Source organism: Pseudopodoces humilis, chromosome 24, assembly GCF_049639895.1.
Source record: "Pseudopodoces humilis isolate 2021_Gansu_Grassland_sample_001 chromosome 24, ASM4963989v1, whole genome shotgun sequence".
NCBI lineage: Eukaryota > Metazoa > Chordata > Aves > Passeriformes > Paridae > Pseudopodoces > Pseudopodoces humilis.
In genome coordinates, this window is record NC_142223.1 from 1,954,337 (window position 1) to 1,974,726 (window position 20,390).

General features: G+C 46.3%; 1 long non-coding RNA gene across 1 annotated transcript; it reads right to left on the minus strand.

Moving 5' to 3' along the window:
• Window positions 1–1,156: 1,156 nt before the first annotated feature.
• On the minus strand, window positions 1,157–15,197 carry LOC148182606 (uncharacterized). Its single transcript, XR_015774502.1, has 5 exons — window positions 15,067–15,197; window positions 14,878–14,986; window positions 7,337–7,474; window positions 2,749–2,941; window positions 1,157–1,302 (listed from the first exon to the last, which is right to left on the minus strand). It is a non-coding gene; the product is annotated as an uncharacterized LOC148182606 (long non-coding RNA).
• Between the last annotated feature and the right edge of the window lie 5,193 nt (window positions 15,198–20,390).

Below are 20,390 nucleotides of genomic sequence, written 5' to 3' on the forward strand. Positions count from 1 at the left end.
GAAGGGCTCTGGGGGAATATTCAGTGGAAGATTCTGAGCTACTATGAACAGTTCCCTGAACAAAGACTTCTTGGAGACCTGAATCTGATCTGCAGCAAAGCCAAGGGAAATTCACAGATGAAATATTTTCCTTCTTCTCCCATTGGAATGTTTCTGTTTTTATGACACTAAATTGAGTTGTTACGAATGCACTCGCTGCTCTGCTGCCATGCCAAGGTGATCTCCAGAACCAGCACTTGCCCTGTGCCACAGTGCAGGACCTCCTGCTCCCTGTTAGCTGGACAGCATGGGACACCAAAGGAACCACCAGTCAATCTATCACTTACCAGCAGACTCAAATCATCCCCTCCCTCCTCATTTTCATCATAAGAAATATTTGTGCTTCTGTTTGTTCAAGCTGCAATTTGAGGAAATTCAGTTCTGTGTAATTAAGGAATGCCCCTCCTTGGAATGGGTATTACCACGAGATAATTAACCATGCTGGGAATCTGGTGTTTCCAGAAAGCAATCGTGCTTAACAAATGACAAAGCCAAGTGCCTCTCGGGAATGTTTGCTACAGAGGAAATTATCAGCATTATGAGCACAGTTTTGCTTTCTACTAAATCCTCATTTACATTTCGCTGCATGTTAATTTAGTTTTGAATTTTATGTGACTTCAGAGTCTCTTGATCTGAATTGCACAGGGTATGCCTAAATCCACCTGAACTCGGAAGGTTGTCCCACCAGGCAAAAGATGGGGGCTCCTGAGTCCCTGAGCCACCACAGGCAGGCAGCAAACAATAAAATCCCACCAAAACAAATAAGAGGAGTGGCCTGGCCATCCAAAAGAATGATTTGTAATGGGGACACTGAGTGTAGGATTCCCATCAGCACACTCTGCTCCACACAGGAGACCACCAGTCAGTGACCAACACGAGCAGAAATGCTACCTGAATCAAACAAAGCACAGCCCAAATAAATTTTCCCCCACATTTCCCTCATCACAAGGAATTTCAAATAAGACACTGAATTTAACTTCAAGACATCTCCAGCTTAGGAGAATTTTTAGATATTTGTTTTTAATTTAAAGGCAGTCACTACCATCCAGTAAAGTCACTAATGGAAGTTTAGTTTATTTATAGCTTTCCCATCAGAGATGTTTGCTGTTGCCACCAAGTTGTCCAGCAGAAGCTGGAGTCCAGGGAAGGATGCTTCTTCAGAAGCTTCCCCAGAAGTTTCCACTTTCAGGGTTTTCTCTTCATCCTGAGCAGATTGTCCACGGCTTCCCTCTGAGAGCTGCCTTCACAGCAATCCAAAACTACCTGTAACAAAGAAACAGCCACAGAACTGACTGTGACAGCTTCCTACAAACTCTTGGATCTGAGCAGAGAACAGAAAAACAGGAACAGTATCACAACACTGCACTAGATCCCAACCCACTGCTTACACCACTGAACTGGAAGGGGTTGGAGGGTGGAGGAACACCCAGACATGGCCAAGGTGTGACAGACATGTCACCTTGAAAACAAACCTGCTGGGCTCTTCTACCAAGTCCAGTTCTGACAAGCAAGAACTACTTTTTCAAAGAAAACAAAAGTAGACTTAAAAAGTGTTTAAAACAACATTTTGTGTAATATTTTTAGTGAATACTTTTAAAACTGACAGTCTTGTTTCCCTTGTCTCCACAATTTTTCTGCTAGCCATCAAAAAATTGATGGCCAGAAGAAAATATTCTCATTACTTAATTACTTAATTAACTGAATTATTATTTCTGTGATGAGATCATCAATATCTCTTACATGAGATGCAAGCATGGCAGTTTGGAAAAGCTCTAGTATGACAGTAAAATACCTACAAAGCTCCTGCAACCTGGCAAATACAGGCTGACCTCCTTTCCATCAACCTTGTCCTCCTGAGCAGAACCTCTGCAGGGCACCAGCCCAGTTCCCTTATGACAATAAGCACTACACAATCCTATCAATAAAATTATTAAGATCTGTCCAAAAACTAGTTATATTTTTGCTCCCTTTCCTCTGGTCGGTAAGCTCTTCCACAGCCTCATTCCCCTGCTGATTCTTCTGATTTTCAGCTGAAATTATTCATGGCCAGTGTATGTCTGTTTGTTCATGTGCCAACATTATCTTTTAGCTTAAAAAGCCTTTCAAACCCTCTGAGGTGTTTAGCCTATCCTTCCTCTCTGATTTCATTATAAGAGCATGATCATATTCCCTCTCAGTCTTCATTTCCCTTGTCTAAATAAGGCAGCTCCTCTTATAAAACAGCTTCTACACTCCCCTGGACTTCCCACCACAGATCTGTCAAGTTCAAATATGAATTGACCTTTTTTGGACCAGACTGGAACAGAAATTTTGGATGAGGTCCTAACTCATAGTTCTCATTACAATGTACACCCTTCAGTTCATACCAGCACATCAGTCAACTCTCACTGCTCAGTTCTCCAGCCATGGAACTCATATAGAATCATAGAATCATTCAGGCTGGAAAAGCCCTCTAGGATCATCAAGATCACCCATCAACCAGCACCACCACGTTCACCACTAACCCATGTCCTCAAGTACCACACATCTTTTAAATCTCTCCAGGGATGGTGATTCCACCACTGCCAGGGGCAGCCTATGCCAGTGTTTGATAACCTTCACAGTGAAGAATTTTTTTCTAATATCCAATGTAAACCTCTCGTGACACAACTTGAGGCTATTTCATCTTGTCCTGATACTTGTTACATGGGAGAAGAAACCAACTCCTACCTGGCTTGGACCTCCTTTCAGGGAGTTACAGAGAGTGAGAAGGTCCCTCCTGAGTCTCCTTTTCTTCAGGCTGGGCTGCCCCAGCTCCCCCAGCTGCTCCTTCTCTGGACACTTCAGCTCTTCAATATCTTTTTTATCATGAGGGGCCCAAAACTGAACACAGCTCAATCTTCTCTCTCTTGCAGATCCTCCTCTGTGTGGACAAAATATTTTGATTGTGCTCATCATCAAGCTTTGCTAAACACACCTTGGTATTTTTGTTTCCATAACATCAGTGTTAAAATTCAGTAAGTGCCAAGAATCCCACTTGTGACCTTACTCCAAGTTGTGAGTCCTGCCATTGTCACTGGGCACCACTGAACAGAGTCTGGCACCATCTTCTTGGCACCTCCCTTTATGATTTTTGTATGCATTAAGGATCCACTCTCAGTCTTCTCCAGACTATCCAGGCCCAGCTCCCACAGTCTCTCCTCATCAGAGAAATGCTCCAGGCTACTCATCCCCTTTGTGGCTTCTGCTGGACCCTCTCCAGTAGCCCCTTGTCCTTCTTGGGCTGAACTGGCCACAGCACTGCAGGTGTTCCTCACCAGGGACAAGTGGAGGGGCAGGATGATCTCCCTTGACCTGCTGGTCAGTCTTCCCAACGCCCCCCAGCATCCCACTGGCCCTCCTGGCTGCAAGAACACACTGCCAGCTCATGGACAGCTTGTCACCCACCAAGATTCCCAGGGCCTTTTCAGCAGAGCTTCTCTCCAGTAATTCAGCCCCAAGCTGTTCTGGTACTGGAGATTATCCCTCCCCAGGAACAGGACCCTACACTTGCCCGCACTGAACCTCATCTGGTTTTTCTCCACCCAGTTCTTCAGCCTACCAAGGTCCTGCTGAATGGCAGCTCAGCCTTCAAGTGTATCAGTCATTCCCTCCAGTTCTGTACCAAGCCTGCTCAGGGCCCGTTCTACCCCTTCATCCAGGGCATTGATAAATAAATTGAATAAATATTGATCCCTGGGGAATGCCACTGACTACAGGCCCCCAGCTGGATTCTATTCCACTGTTCACAACCTTCTGCCATTCAGCCAGTTTTTAATCCATCTCATTGTCCATTCATCTTCATCTAACCCACATTTCCTGAGCGTACCTACGAGGATGTTGCAGGAGACAGTATCAAAAGTCTTGATGAAGTTGAGGTAGACACCATCCACTGCCCTCCCCTCATCAACCCATCCTGCTGTGCCATCAGAGAAGGCTTTCAGATTAATCCTAATTGATTGTTGAGGGATGTCATCTGAGTTGTGATTTTCCTTCAGCTGCAGGAAATTTCTGTTTCTGTGTTTCTCCTGGGTCAGGGTCCAGGTTAAGCCATGAATTGCAGGTCATGTCCTCTCCTTATTCTTTTTCTGCAGTGATGCCCAGCAGCCTGACGTGCCACAAGCCTCTCCATAGCTCTGCAGTATGTTTGTTTGCCTCTCCAACATTTCAGCCATTCCCTGAATGTCCTAAAGCTCTTCCTCAAGTTATTCACTCACTCAGGTCTGTAACCTCTCATATAAGTTCTTCTCTCTAATTCAGGATACAAACTTCAGACAGTTCCCCTACCTTTAACATAAAAGAAACTAATCCAACAGCTCCTCCTGCGCTCTAATGAGCACCTGAACTCCTTAATTAGTTTCTCTCATTTCTAAAGATCTGTCCTTTTATAGCCCAAACTCTGTTAGCGAACCTGCTGATGTATTCTCCCCTTCAATTCACACTGACCTACCTCTAGATGCCTTAGTCTGAAGTCCTCTTCTGAGAAAACACAAAAATAGGTACAAGAGCAGCATCCTTTGGGGAGCTCCTGCTGTAACCTACCACTTCTCCCAGGCAGAAGAGACGTCCCTGGCAGTGGGAGATGCAGTGGTGACATTTTAAGACTTATTTGGACACCGCCAGGTGAGACAATTAGAAAACATCCCCCAATTCTGCTTGCAGCAGGATTTTTCCATCCCCAGTGTAGCCAGTTAAAACTTCTGCAGTGGCCAACAAGCTGCCTGTACTATCCCTGATACCTGTGTGAGCTCTGAAGCAGCTTGGTTTGAGCATCAAGGTCTGCAGGCACTGGAGTCAAAGGGGAGGAAAAACACTTAACTCAGAATACCTAGGTGTCTTCTAGAAGAGCCTGAACAGAAGGAAGGAGTTGATGTTTTTACTACCTACTCTGATTTTCTGGGTTCAGGGCTGTATTGGGGACTGCTCACTCCAAACTCTGCAATAATCTGCAGTGTGGGACACCATGCAGAAGTTACCCACTCTTCCTCTGTATCCACTTTATTTCTCTTAAGTGATAACTTGTATCCAAATCCTCCACCCCTCCCCAATTACAAAAACACCAAAAAAGCCACAGAAGTTAAGCACTAAAAAAAGAGAAAGACTAGATTCAAAAGCTACCCAGAAAAAACAGATTTACAAAGATGCTTCACAAAACATCATATACTGGTTTTCCAGCAAAGAAAATCAAACTTGCTCCATTGTACAGCTCGGACCATGCACAGAAAGAACCCAGCTGCCAAGGAAAAAAGGCTGTTCCATGAGAAACTCGTGCTTGTCTTGCTGAATAAGTGTGTAGCTAATGAGGCAGTGACAATAAGAAGAAAAAGGAAAGCCTCATTTTTAATTCTTTGGAGAATTAGATCCCATCCCTGCCAGCCCAGCGCTCCAGTGCAACACTGGATGAACCAGGTAAGATGAAACCTTCAGAGGTGGCTGCTAATTCCATGTTTGTTTTCCCAATCCAACACCTGAAACACCAGGGATCCCACCTGCATACATGCCATGGGCCCATAATTTGATTCAGTTTAATTCCTGGAATAATTAAACACTTTCCCACTTGTTTGAAGGAGAGGGAGTGGAATTAAACAAATAAACCTCTCCAAGGTCAGTCTACACTTGGCAATTTCTCTCTTGTTTTCTTGTGCCACAGCAGGACAGAGCTCTGCCCACAGCCCCACCAGAGTGCTCCCCAAATAGATCTGTCATTTGATGGAAAATTTGGGCTGAAACAAGAGCAGGAAGGGATCCCATAGAGAGGAGCAGGATTTCGTATTCGGAGCAGGGTTTGGAGGCTCTGTAGCAAACAGAGCACACGGTGACTGGTGAGGATGAAAAGAAACACTGTTCCTCCACCAAAGGAGGCAGGAGCTCTGCAGGACAGGATGATGCAGTTACAGGCTGTATCCTGTGCCCAAGGAGCAGAATCATGATGGCAGAGTGGTTGTGGTTTATTACAGGGAGGTTGTGTTTGGTTTTTTCAATGTGAAGGGAGATAAGAAATTGCTGAATTTTAACCACCTAATTCTATGAAGACACAGAGAAGAGAGCAGGGAAAAGGTGATGCCTTTAAAAGAAAGGCTGCATTGCAACACAAACAGGCACATATGAAAATCCTAATCTCCCCACTGCAGATGAAGCTTCAACTCCAGCCCCCCCCCCACAGCCACAATGCCTCCAGCAGATGCCAAGTCCTTTGCTGTACTCACACCCTGCTCTCTCCTCTCACATCTCCATTCCAGGCTCAGCTATGTGCTTTCAGAGGCAAAAACTCATCAGTCCCCAGCCACACCCATCATACCCCAGCCCACGAGGACGGGACAGATGCCTCTGCTGGCAATACCTTTTTAGGTACCCTATTCCAATCTGTGTCTGTACTCAGGGATGCTCCATGCTGGGCGTGGTGAGGGACCATGAGACCTTAATTGAGGGGCTTATGAGCTGGGCAGAAGTTCTCAGCCCACCTGTTGTGGCTCTGATCAGGCTTACTCAGACAGAAAGTAGAGATCATTCATGCCACTGAGCACAACTTTCCACTCACTGTAATCCTGTGTCTGGGGAGCTCAATGATGTGACAAACCAGGACAGGAGGTCAAGCTGTGTCCTGATCACAGCATGTGAGGGCACCCTGTAAGTTCCAGCTGCACAGGGTACAGCCAGCTCCCCTCAAAGCCAAAGAAAAGCAGGTTATAAACAGCATTTTGTCCTTTATGACTTCTGCAAATCAGCATACAGAGTGTGGTTGCTTACAGAAAAGAAAAGTAACAGTCCTCCCCACCAGCTGCTGCCTGCAACACATAAAAAATGAAACCAAATCATTTAGTGGATGTGCTAGTCTTGCAGGGAACTGTGTGGTAAGAGCTGTAAAAATTACATAAAGCTGGGAGACAGCTGAAAGGGAAGCTGATGACCAGGAACTGACAGGCAGGCAGAGGAGAGGTATTAGTGGTTCTGCTCAAACTCCCCTAGAGTCTTGTCCTCCTTCCCTAAAAGGCTTTTTCAGGGTATGAGGAGTACCAGACACCTCCTCTGGCCCCCTTGCAGGGGTAGTGTGACACTGATCCTGGTCTCCAGGTTGCCTTCACTGCTCAGTTTTCACTGTTGCCACAATCCAGCACAGGAGGACCTGAGACCACACACGTGCAGTCGCTGTTGTGCAGAAGGCAGGTGGAAGTGCCAGCGAGGCTTGCCCATCACCTAAACCATGTGTATAATGCTACCTTGAAGACACACACCCCACCCTGCCCACACAATTTGCCTAATTCAGATTTTTTTTACCCACTTCTCTGAGGCATTCAGGAATCCCTCTTCTACTGCCTGCAAAGCTCTATGATGGGGCTCAGCTGTGTCACGCTCTGGATCAGCTCCTCCCTACAGCACAGCAAGCCAGCGGTCAGCATCTCTTCCTTGGCTGTGCTCTCTGTGGGGAAAAAGATTCAGAAACACAAGAGAAGAAATAAGTCAGTCTGAAGAAACTGACAGGTTCCTGAAGCAAGGGAGACTCTCTGAAAGATCTAAGTGAATAGCAAAGCTCATCCCAAGCACAAGCAGCAGAGGAAAATCACTTTACTATTCTCTTTAAACTCTGTGAAAGGAAATGTCTCATTTATCTAACAGAGCACAAAGCCATAAAGCGAGCTGGAGGTTAACACCAGGTTTGCAAGGCCACTGTTTTGTGTCAGACTGGAGTAAAAAAGAAGTTTTCAATCCCAAGCCTCAGCTGTGCTCTGACCCACGCTGCCTGCCAGCCATTGATCCAGCCCTCCAGGCAGCAGTGGGGAGAGCCCTGCACAGCTACACCTCCTGCTACAGGCAGAAATGCTCCAGGATCTTGGATAAACCTCCCACACCCAGATACAGGATTCCTCTGTAAGGTTGCCCACTCACTTTGCCAGAGGTTGCACCCAATTTCCTACTGCTTGCTGTGGGGCTTCCCTGCTGCCCTGTTCCCTCTCCAGCAAAGCTGCTCTCAGCTCAGGCTTCATGTCTTGAAACAGCTTTGGAAAAGACACAAAGGTTTGAGTGTCCAGGGGCTGAGCATCCTGAGTGCCTCTATCCTGGGTGTGAGCATCCTTCATTCTGCCCACCAGCTTCTGACTGTTCCTCTGCCCTGGCCAGACAGGCAGCAAGAGCCTACAGCAGAACAGAAACACAGGAAGGCTTAGAGAACAGTCAACTGCCCTATACAGACAGGCACAACAAGCAGAACCCTGGAGTTTAGGTCAGGGGACAAAAAATGAATCAGAACAAAAAAACCAATCACACAGACACACAGCACTGAACCCAAGCTCTGGCCTTGGGCCACCTGCCCTGGGAAGAAGGGCAAGAAGCCCTGCTGCCAGCCCTTATCCATACAGCAAATCCCACAAACCAGAGCTGGTTGCAGCATCAAATCTTCCTTCATGTCCAACTAGCCAAAGACCACTAAGTGTAAAAGACCTGACAAAGCATGAATTTAACTGCTATTCTGGAAGGCAAAGCAAGGGCAAGAGATACAGGATCTTGCTGCAGAATCACTTGCACAGAAAGCAGAGAGCATTTCAAGTGGAACTTTCAGGAAACTCCATTCTCAATCACAATGGAATTCTGTCTCATAGAGAAAACTCTGGAGAGGAGGCACGTGGGCTCTCAGCACACCTGGCAATCAAACCCAGAGCTCCAAAATCTACTTCAGTGACCTGAAACAGCAAACAGAGGCAGACGTGCCTGTACAGTTATGGAAATAAAAGGCAAAGAAATAAGCTGGAACTCTTACTCCCATTTCCCCAGAGTCCTTTAATGCTGTAAATATTGCCCCTGAAGACACATGCTCCCCAGCTCTCCAGGAGAGGTGCCAGCCTTTCGGAGCAGGCAGCCTTTATTGGAGACTCCAGGGATTCGATAAAGGTACCTTTGAAGTGGGAAGTTCAGCTCTGCTCCAGGGAGAACGGGCATTTTCTGCTGTCATTGTCATTTTTATTCCAATGATAAAAAGGCTGTATGCAAGTGCTTGGGGCTGCACCAGGGGCCGGTGGACTGGCTTTTCCTAGCAGGTGTAAATGCTCACACATCAGGGCAGTGTGGCAGTGCAATGACCTATTGCAACCACTCGGCAGAGGGGAAACTGCAGCAGTCCCAGCTCTTCCCACTCACGGCAGTTTGCTTGTCGAAAAGAGTGTGGACATGAAGGGCTCTGGTGTAAAAAAAACACAGATGTGCTGAAGAACAAACATAAAGTTATTTTTTTAATGCAAACATTAATTTGTAATGACACTTGATAACCAGGTCATGTTTGTTCTCAAGGTTTGCGTGCCTGGCCCCTTCCAGATCAAAATGAGCATGTAAAACACAAAATATCTCCACTCTCACCATCCTAGAGGTGCTCAGATTCTGTCAAATCCATGTTTGCACTAATATGGATGGAAAGTATATATATATATATATATATATTGCATTGTTGCAATATATTTTTCAATTTTAGGGGTTTTAAATTAAAAGCAGCACAGCACTGCTACCCAGAGCCCCAGGTAACATCCCTTCCCCAATGCATGGATCTGGTTAATAGAAATGAGTTTTCAGTAACTGAAATATTCTGCTATTTATAAGCTCTTTTCAGAAGACACTTCCTTGTACATGTTGCTCAGTGGGAACAACAGCCTTGTAGCATTGCTGTGAAAGAGCACACAGTATATTTCAGACTTACTTCGAAGCACTAACAAGACCCAAAGATCCTGGAAAAAAATGGAGAAATACCAGCAGGAATCTTTGCTTCCACTTAGTCACAATGTACCCCCACATTACAGCCTCACCCACCAGGCTTCCACTGCCTGGGGCACTGCAAAACATTTCATGGCCAAGTTGGCACAAATTAGCACACATCCAGTTCCACGTGGGAGGAAGAGACTGCCTCTCTGCACTGGGAAACTGATTCACCAGGCTTGAGCCTGGTCAGAGCTGTGCCACCAAACAGATTCCATGGCACCCCAGAGGTTTGGTCCCAGTTGAGGATATCAGCTCTGGTGGCTGAAACACTCCCACCTCAGCACCATGGAGCAGCCTTCCCAGTTCATCAAAAAAATCCCCATGTCCACAGCAGCCCCATGGCAAGCTCTGAACAGGAACCTCTGCATGTTAGGGATGCAGGAGGTAGGTTGTTGGGATGGTAGAATTAGAAAGAAATTATAAATATGACTCTTTAGCCAGAAAGGCTAAGGAAGAAATACAAATGAAAGCACGGTTTGAATAATTCAAATAAACTGATCTGGCATGCCAGAACACATTCTTTCCCCCAATAAAACCAAGTTGAGACCCCTCTCCCCACCCTTACAAGGAAAGGTCTGAAGGACCCTGAGATAACTAAAAATATGCAAAAATAGAGATTTCTATAGGTCACACACAAATGTTACTGTATTAGTATACTTATGAAAATTGGTTAGTGAAGGAATAGAATATTCAAATGTATAGATTATATAAGTAATTGCAAAAGAGAATTCGCTCTCTTGTTCTTTTAGCCCTCTTGGCTCTCTTGGTCTCTCTTAGCCCTCTTGCCTCACTCTTTCTACACTCTTACTGCTCTTTTTTCCCTGGCTCTCTCACTTCTGTTCTGTCACTCTCTTTCTTAGCAATCTTAAGTCTTGAGCTCATGTATTCATATTTTACCCCTTTTGTATTGTTCTCTCTGAGCCTGCTCTGAGCTCTATCTGCTGGCTCATAGCAGGCTCTCTTTCTCTTTCACACCCTGAAATAAACTTCTAACACCTAACTCGATTATAGAGGTCTTTGCCGTGTCTCAGACCGTCCCCAGAAAACGTCTCCTACAGTAGGTCTCCTGTCTCCACAGCATCTCCACATCTTCCATGTTTATCCAGAGAAGACCTCAACCTCATGTGCAAGTAATGTACATCGTCCCCAGCAATGGCCCATAACTGAGACTAAAGGGGGATGTGAGGAGGGAGGGAGGGCAGCAGCACAGTCACTAGCCCAGCTGGCCATTAACCCTTCCCTGCAGGTGGGTGAGCATGGTTATGGCTTTTCATGCCTTATCCATGCTCCTGGCCCCCACTGTGAGAGCACATCCCAGCCAAAAGCAACTTTATTGACTATTTCTGAGTGATCTCCTTCAAGCATTAGGTTTAGATTAAATGCAAGCATGCAGAGGGTGGTGGGTAGGGATCTGCAAGTGACAGATTGGGAAGCACCTGCTCAGGGTGGCAGAAAAAAGCTGACTCCCTTCAGACCTGAGGGACATTCAGGTACACTGCAGAAGGCTGACACTGTGGGGAAACCTCCACAGCCACAATCATCAGTCCCTTGTAAATGCACACTGCTTTGGGTTTTGATGTACAGAAGGTGAAGAAAACATAAAAAAGCGATTGGAAACCTGCATGGTTAGTTAGGGACTGTTCCACTGCTGGCTTTTCTGAGGCTCCATGGTTATCCAGCCTTTGGAAGCTGAGCAGTGCTGTTCCCTAAGCTGCTGCTGCTTGCAGGGTCAGTGGCACAGACAACTCCAGGACTGGCTCCACACACCTGAGCCTCAGAGAAGCTCCTCACCATTAAGTCAATCAACTACCAATCAGCTATTGTATTATGCATACAGTAATCAGAGAAAAACTATGTTCATATTTTTCCTGCAGAAATATAAAGGGATTTTTTTTTTTTCAAGCCTGCATCTGTATATGACTCATGAGGGAGGTCCCAGGAAAGCTCTGTGGAAAACTCTGACCCCCTGCTTGCTCCACACAAGGAAAGCTCAAACTTGTACAAAAATACACCAGAACAGAGGAAAAAACTTCTCTAGCTCTGTCACATAAAAAAAAAAAAGCCAAACTCTCACAAGCTCTCTCTCCTAATCAGGATGCAGAAGATAACAGGAAACTTCTTTCTTCTACCTCATCCAGAAATCCCTGCAGCTGCAAATGAAGGGCGACAATGACTGGACAGGCCCACAGGCAATGGAAATGATCCACAAACACAGTGACATTTATTCTACGTGGGAGAATCAACACTCCCCCACTTCATCTGAACCTGGTAGTAGAGGGAACAAATGAGCTGTGCAATAATTTGAATTGAGTTTCTCTAAGAGAGCACAGGAAGATAAGACTTGACATCAGCAAAGCTCTTCTACGCTTCCCTAAATTACTGCAATTTCAGTCTTGTTCTCGTTTCCAAGCAGGTTTCATCCCAGCCAAAACCAAATTAGAGAGGAATAGTTTATGTGAAATATACAGAGAAACTATAAAACAGAAACAACCCCAAAAATCACATCTCCCTAAACTGAAAAGCAATTCATCTGCATTTTTCAGTCTTGGGAGCAGAACAGAACATTAAACTCAGAGAGAAGCAATAGTTCTCACAAAAGCCAGCCCTGTACCACAAACCTTGTTGTGGAAAAAAACCCAAAACCAAATGAGTGTCTACTGGAGGTAGGAGGAAACAGGCAGGAACGGTAGAGGGGAGCAGACCAGAGTGCTGCACAGAACAAGATTCCATGCAGGGAAGAGTTCACCAGCAAAGGAAAAGAAATAGAGAGGCATTCAAGGCTAAATTCCACTGAAACCACAGGAGCCTGAACACCAGCCTTGGTGCCAAGGGGCAGGCTGGCAAAACACCCCTAAACTCCTGTGGCTCTACTGCCCAAAACAACCAGTGCTTGCCTAGAGAGATCAGCTGCTTCCCAAAGGTTCCCGAGAGAATAATCCTGAGGAATGGGGGATCTTCCCTGCAGCAGGGCATGCACACCCAGCAAGAATGATTTCTACAAAGAAACAGTGTCTCACCGGCTTCCAGACACACTTTTACCTGCCCCGAGGCACTCGAGACTTCAAACAAATGACTAGCAAAAGAATACAAAGAAAGGGAGGGGAAAAAAAAAAGAAGAGGAAAAAAATCCATTGACATCTACCACTGGCACAACCTCAGCCTGAGTTACACATCCCAGTTCGGCTCTTTGGAGCTGAACTTGCACTTCAAGCATGACTTTAAAATACACCACTGTGTTTCCCCCCAAAAAAGAAACACCAGGTTCTTGTGGGGAAAAGCTGCTGTGTGTGCTGGAAACAGTGCTAAGGTCCACAGGTCCTGCTGGTCCCAGAGGGGAGCTCAGAGAGGGACAGATCTGGCTGAGCCCTTGCTTATAACAGGCTGCAGACTGTTCTCCCACTGCCCTGGGGCAGACGCTTTTCATGCTTGTCACAGTTGAAAAGTGATTTTTCAGGAAGGTTTAAAGAAAATCCATTTCTCATTTATTCAGCATTTATTTGTAGCTGCAGAAAAATTGTCCAGCTACCGCTTTGCAGTCAGACACCCAAACTGACTCCGAGTTTCACAACCTCTCACTTGGCTCCTGCTGTAACAGCTCATTTGGGAGCACAGAAGGCCAGGAATGGATCTGTAAACTTTCCCTACTGGGTCCGAAGTGCTGAAGGAACACGAAACAGCAGTGACTGCAAAGCAATAGCAAAGGGGGCTGTTGTGCAGTGCAGAAGCTGCAGCTCACCTGCCTGAGCACTCCACTGGCACCAGCAGTAAGGGGAGGCAGGAACAGGGACAGGACCTGCTGGCACGGGGGCATGGAGCTGACAAATCCCCTCTGGCAGCACCGATCCACTCACACAGCACACACCCCAGCTCAGCTCCATTTGTAAAACCCTAAACCTGACACAGTTATCTGATCACTGTAAAAAACAAACATACAAAAATTTAATCCTTCTCTGAGCAGGGCACTCAGAGGTGCTTGTCTGCCCAGCTGGGATCATGCTTGCTGCTGCAAATATGAATTAGGACCCACATCTCTCTCCTAAAGCCCCCAATATGTTATATTCCACAACACCAGGAGAAACAGCTGCTAAGGGAACACCAGAACATTTAAGGGCTCAGCAGAAAACAATCCTGCACTCCCCAGCTCAAGGGAATTCTCCTCCCTGCCGTCACAGGTTTGGGGTTTTTTTCTAAGGTGTGGTCTTGGGCTTTTATAAGCATAATTCTACAATGGTTAAAGTGTACCATGTCCTGTGATCACACTGTTACTGGAGGAACTTGGATCCAGACAGCTTCCAGCCAGCAACTACATGGGAACATAGAGAGTGTGGCAGCCCCCAGCCTAGGGAACAACACTGCTCAGCTTCCAAAGGCTGAATAACCAGGGAGCCATAGAAAAGCCAGCAGTGAAACAATAATAACTTTTTCCCCTTCAGGAAGGCATGCAGGGCAGTTCATGCAGCTTGGTATGAAAAATGCTCAAGCAGAAATGGCTGAGCTGAGAGCAGCAAGTGCAGTCCCATCCTTGCTCTACACTGGCCACAGCTTTTCTGCACTCTGCCACTGCACAGCCAGCATGAGTGCTCACCTAGACTCACCACAATCATTCCCAAGCTCCGTGTCCTCCTGCTCACAGCAGTACAGACATCACATTCTGTGTTGCCCCCGAGTTGGGACGATGAGTGGCATCTGGCTACCACAGCTCAGAGCCCAGAGAACCCTTCAGCATACACCCAGCAGCAGACTCAGTTATCCCCTCCAACAGGAATGGAGCATCGTTTCCCTACTCTGACTGCTCTTCAAGCAGCACATTGGCAGGAGAAATACCATGGGGCAGCACCCAGCTCCCCTGCCACACCCTGTCCCACCCCTCCCTCAGCAGCTCTGCCTGTACAGAAAGAGCAGCAGATGCTTCACAGCAAGACAGTGCCGAGGCTTGGGAAATCTATTTTGGGATCTCGTATGTCAGTCGTTTACAAGTCGATACAATTCCTGAAGCAAATGCCATAAGCAGAAGGAGTGAAATCTGTGCTGGGGCTCTCCTACAACACAAGAATGTCTTCAGGGCAGGACATCCTTCTTTACCTGCATGCCCAAGCAACTTGCACTTAGAGATGCTTCTCTCCAGGGTGTTGCTCAGGTGACCACGTTGCCCTTCTAACAACCAGGCACCAGTTTCCCATGAAACAGTTTCCTAAACAAAGCACAAACTATTACAGCCCTTAGTAGGGTGAAGAAAAAACTTGCATGAATTATGGAAGTAAACACACCTACCTCCTTTTGAGAGGCATCAATTTCTTTGCACTCTTTGAGTCTTTTCAGTACAGCCTGGGCATCAGAAAGAGCCTCAGAGAAAACACTTTCATATTGAACAAAGAAATCCAGTTTACAGCTTTTGCTCTCTGCTGCTGTGTGAGAGAAACAAGATGAGCTATTTGCTAATTGAATGGATTCGCAGAAAGCATGATGTAATTGAAAGGCATCAGTTTGTAACCAGCACATTGGCTATAATAGGAAAACTGTGACTTATAAATCCCTTCTGGACATCACACAGCCTGGAGGGAAAACCAACAGTTTATTTAACACCAGTTATAAATGGAACATTTATTTTAAACCCAGTACAGCCTCTGTTTTCCTCCCATGCTGAACAGGAGTTTAAAGGATAAGGTAGCATTAGCAAGCAACTCTGTTCACTTGCTGTTAGACAAATCGTCTAATCAGCCCCATGTCCTGCAGTAACACAGATCCCACTGCATGGCAATCACATGCCTGGGCAATAAAAGTTTTGCTCACTCTGGCAGAGCAATGAGCATGAAGCAAAAACCAAAGGAAGAAAATCTCTGCAGAACAGGAGGACATGTTGCTGTTGCTCCCAACCCAGGGCAAACTAAAAAGATCAAACACAGAGTAAAACTACCCCAAAACAGGCAAATGTGAGCCAACATGTTCATGTTTCAAATAAGAGGCAATGCTGTGCCCAGATTTGTGATGTCTCTCAGCTAAATCCCTCAATTACCCTTCCCCCTCTAGAGGTTCAGCAAGTTTCTCTTCCATACAGATGGAAGATGAGCAGGGCCATGTGAATATTAGAAACAGGGGTCTGCTTGCAGTCCAGGGTCTTCGGCACCTCCTTCTCAGCATACCATGGTCTCAGCTCACTGATTTATGAGTCTTTTCCTCTAAAATGTAATTTTTGGCAGAAGTCGTTAACCCTAATCCCATCTACCAGAGCCTCCCTTTAACTTCCCCCACTCCCCAACCCACTGCAGGAGGGAGAACTGATAGGACATCTGCTAACAGAATTTTTATCAGTGGGACACCTGGAGTTTTTATCTAAGATAGACAAGATAAAGATGTTACTGCCTTGTCCACACACTAGGATGCCTATGCTGGCGTGGTCACAAAACAGTATGAGCATGAGAGAAAGAGCACCTGGATGGACATCTCTGCCCTCAGGAGAAGCATAGCCTAACACCAGGGTATGAGCTTTAACAAACCAATGCACATACACCAATCTCAAAGCTCTGCCTCACATGAAACCAGGCTAGAACAACTCACAGCTTGTATTAAATCACATCAGAAGCTGACACTGGGTGCAGGCTGAGCTAGCATCTCGCTTCTCCAAGGCATCAACCACTGTGGAGCTCAGCTTTTGTGGAAGCAGGACTTCCTGTCCACAGGCAGGCAGGACCCCACTTACTTCTGTGTGGCACTGCCTGTGGTGGCTGTGGGAAGACAAAATAGAAGAGACATCACCTCATCCCAGAGCTACAGAAGGCTGAAAAACAGGTTGGTGGATACCAGAAATGCAGGAGAGCTCTCCTGTGCAGCCAAGAACTCCCTCAGGCCTTAAAAGATGAAGTGCTATGAAACTTGTTTTTCAGGCACCAGGAGATCACAGATGGTTTTGACATCACCTCAAAACAGAGGTGTTACACTCCTCAGTACTTCTGAGTAGTTCTGAAGCAAGAACACTTCTCTGGAAGGGAGAAAAACCTGAGTGGGCTGATAGCCCACCCTCCTGCCCCCCAGAGCCAGGGCTTCTCCAGGCACATCGCTACCAAAGGCTGGCTGATCTGCAACTCATCTTTCCGAGCAGCAGATCCACCCCCACCCCCATGCACAGGGCCAGCCACCTGTACTTCCAGTCAATCCAACATGCAGGCTCTGCTCTCCTCCCACACCATTTTAAATCACAAGGAACCAAGCTGCCATCAGCAGAATTGCTGCTGGTCGTGGGAGAAGAGACAGACCCGATTCTTTTGCCAGACTCCGTGTAATAGCAGTTTTAGTCCACCCACTCCTTCCCTGGAGCTGAAGGACTTCCAGTATCTGAGTTGAAATTGGGTCTGCTGGTTAAATAATAATAGCTATGGCTCTTCCTAGAAAAGGATAAGCAGGAAACATCGATGTCCTGGAAGAGACATCTGCTCACTTTGCCATGAATATCCTCCTGCATGAAACCCATTGCTTGCACTGTGGCAAGCTGGAGGAAGCAGCAGCACCGTCTGCTCCCTCTATTCCTGGCAGGAATATAGAAGACATATTTGCTCGTGAGAGCTCAAAACAGTGAAGCTCTAAGCAGCCTACCAGCATGTCCTCTTCTTCACTACAGCAACTCAGAGCACTGGAAAATGTGTCCTGAGTAATTAGCACAGACATATTTGTTTAAAAACATTTTATTTCTTTAATTACAGGGACCCAAACCATCCAGTACCACCAAAGAGAACAGGCATTTATAACATGTGGTGTTGGCCAAGACTAGCCTCAAGGCAACTGCACCCTACTCAGAGAACACTTCAGGCTTTTATTCAGTATTTTATTCTGGATCTCTAGAGCCAGAAGGGACCACCATCAGCAATCTGATTGCTCATCCATCACTGCCTCCCAGATTTCCAGGCTCAGTTTTGGCTTGGGTTTGGCTAAAGTCTCTCTTCCAGTCAGGAGCCCAGTAATGATAACTGATTTTTAGGTGGAGGACCCTCCACTGCCACACAAATTACATCTTGTTTCTCACCCGAGTTTGTGTGGCTATGTCTCCCAGCCATCCTCCAGATGACTTTTGGGAGATTTGGCCAGGGGACTGGGCAGAACTGGGAGTCTCTCAGAGCAGGTAACTGATAGCTCAGCAGCAATGAGCGCTGACAGAGCCTGTCTGCCTCTGCCAAATTTAAAAACCCAACAACTATTGCCTCACTGCCAAGCCCTCCAAGCACAGTGGTTCCACAGCTCTGCTGTAGCCATGCAGAGACGGGGAACTTGCAGTGCTCACATGGATAATGAAGTTGTATAAAATCACCCTGCACACCCAGTGCAAAACTAAAAGAAAGGAAGTCCTATGCAAGCTCTAAAAAGCTAAAACTAAGAAGGCAGGGGAAAAAAAAGTGGTCAGAAAGAAATAAGGAAAATGGAAGAATCCAACTGTTCTGTCCTCAATTAATGGCACTTCTGTTGGAGCTGATTGGAGAGGCTCACAGGAGCACCCCACAACCCTCCTGTTCCCCACATTCGGCTCTCTGCTTGGGGAGCTAAAATCCAAAGTGGTCTTTGCAGGAGGCGTGGCTGCCAGTCCAGGACGGCTCCCTGCCCTGTGAGAGGAGCTCACCCCATCCCAGCCCATTTGCACTCAAAGGCTCATTTCACAAGCCTCATGGAAATCAGTGAACGAAGCAGGACAGAAAGCTGGGATACATCTCTTGTGTTGCTCAGCCCTGCAGTCCCTTGGGCATGACAGTGGCCTCTGTTTTTAGCTCTGGGGAGCTAAGAGCAGTGACAGCCTTAAATCACAATCTGAATACTTTCTGCGCCTGTTTACCAGTTTCCTGTTTTCTTGTTACCAAGGTGATGATCTTACACTGAGGGTTATTGGAAAGCCAGAAAATCAAGGACTGCAATTCAATTTTCTTACCTCTCCCACAAAAAGTAATTCAGCCTTTGAAGTGCTGAAAGATGCTGAGGGGTCATTACTTGTCTCTGGGGCGCTCCAAAGGGGCAGAGCAGGCAGCTCACACAGAGGATAATGTGAAATCCAGCACAAGGAACCAGGGCACACCAATTTGTTTTTCAATCTATTTTGTTGCAGTTCAGAGCATCAGTGCAGACTGGTAACAGAGGAAAATAAGCAGCATTTTGACTAAATTCAGGGCTCCAGTCTCTAAAGGCAGCAGAATATACCACTCAAACCCGGCACATTTTGGCTGTCTGTCTGCACTGATGTTCTGAATAGAAATACAATAGATCAAAAAACAAAAACAGCTCTGCAACAACTCTTAATTGGCAAGTTTTCTTCAAACCAAGAGCTGCCCCAAAAAGCAAGCAAAATCATGCAGTGAAAAACCTGCACAAACTCAAAGAAAGAGCCAAAGTTTGCTCCAGTCACTGCTCAGCCACGGATCACTCTGCCCAAGAATACCAGAAGTGCTAATTATAATTTGCAGGTTCCCTTAACATCCTCAAAAAACAAAAGCTGGGCATCTGAACTACTTTTTGTCAGGAAGGTTTACATCACAGAGGAAGATGTGTTGCAATTTCTTAGTGACTTGTTTAAAAAAAACCAAAACTACGCTACTTTGACCAGGTTTTGTGACCCATTTTGCATCAGCAGAAGTACAGGAGCCATTTGTTCCCACTGCCAAGGGCAGACATGGCTCAACACACTACTAAGGTGCCTTGATGCAAAAGCCTTTAAAATGACACTTCTCAGGGATGGTCACCCCAAAACAAGTCTGATTCCTTCAGACTTCTTAGTAAATACACAGAATTACTGGAAGCTATGACAGTCCAAGACACCTGGACTTCCACCACTGTCACCTCCTGCATCAGGTTGTCAATGAGGCTCCTCCTCAGCCCCAAAACTCCATTAAGACAAAAGAACTTGCAACAGCTCTTCAAACATGAGTGCAGCTGCTCCAAAAAGGCAGAGGAAGATGCAGCATTGTGAAAGCCAAGTAGGGTTTGCCCCAGAAAGCCAACATGCTTCCTCCATCTCCTGGAAGAATTTTATAACTTCTGAGCTGCTTCTTGAGGGACGTCTTTGGCATCTTCTTTAAGTGGTATGTCCAGGAAGCTAAAATATACCGAAAAGAGGAAACAAGAGTGAATGAGTAGGGCATGGAGGTTGGGAAAGGACTTCTGTTCTGGTGCATACTCCAACAGGCTGGTCCTGCTGTCCCTGTCTTTGAACCAGGGTGTCAACCCAAATTCCTCCTCAAATACAAGAAACCTGGCATATCTTAACCAAAACCCTGCAGAACCCTGCACCTCAAAGAACAGATGTGATTAGTGGTCCGAAGCAAGGAGAGGAATATGCTGTGACCAAAGCACAAGATAAACCCTTTCCATACCTACCTTTAAAAAACTTCCTGGAGGGTCACACAGCCCTAATGCACAGCTAATATAACACCTTTTGAGTGTCCAAATGGAATGCAGGAGACAGGCTTTGGCTTGCTGGTAGAGACAAAATTTCTGATGAAACATATTTTATGTGTAGGTTACAAAAGGTAAGGCCTGTCACGAAGTAGAGGGAAGATGGGGAGTGTTTTAAGTGAGAGGGACTGCGTTTTTTGGGCATCCGAGGAGCACCTACAAGGCTGACTTTG